This window comes from Rhinoderma darwinii (genome assembly GCF_050947455.1).
Source record: "Rhinoderma darwinii isolate aRhiDar2 chromosome 5 unlocalized genomic scaffold, aRhiDar2.hap1 SUPER_5_unloc_34, whole genome shotgun sequence".
Lineage (NCBI taxonomy): Eukaryota > Metazoa > Chordata > Amphibia > Anura > Rhinodermatidae > Rhinoderma > Rhinoderma darwinii.
This window is the reverse complement of record NW_027461792.1, coordinates 548977-549417: the sequence shown is the minus strand read 5'-3', so window position 1 is coordinate 549417 and position 441 is coordinate 548977. Positions and strand designations below refer to the sequence as shown.

The 441-nt window shown below is 51.5% G+C and overlaps 1 pseudogene; it reads left to right on the top strand.

Annotated features, from left to right (window-relative positions):
* The first annotated feature begins 339 nt into the window (after window positions 1-339).
* On the top strand, window positions 340-441 carry LOC142690650 (U2 spliceosomal RNA; annotated as a pseudogene).

Sequence of the window (441 nt, the reverse complement as noted above, 5' to 3'; positions counted from 1 at the left end):
ATTACAGCTGATACAAGGTGTGAAGGAACAAGGGGTGGCTGTGGGCATGCACTTGCTGCCGCTGCCAGTGTTTATCTGCATGGCAGGAGGGCATTTGGGCGTTGCCAGGAAGGCGTTTTTATGTAGATTCCTCCTCTTTCAGCACTGCATTGTGGTGCAAGCAAAAGAAGCAAATCCTGTGTAGCTTCCTCTCCGGCCTTTATTCACCTCCCGCTTAGTAGCTGTAAATGTGTGTGAGCCTGCAGGGCCCCATGGAATTGCCTAGGAGTAGGCTGAATCGCTGCAAGGGGTGAACAGCAGTATGGGACAGGCTCGGTCAACGGCCGGCCCATTCGGGTTATCGCTTCTCGGCCTTTTGGCTAAGATCAAGTGTAGTATCTGTTCTTATCAGTCCTTGTAAGGATAGATAGCTCGGAGAACCACTGGGGGCTATAAACACTA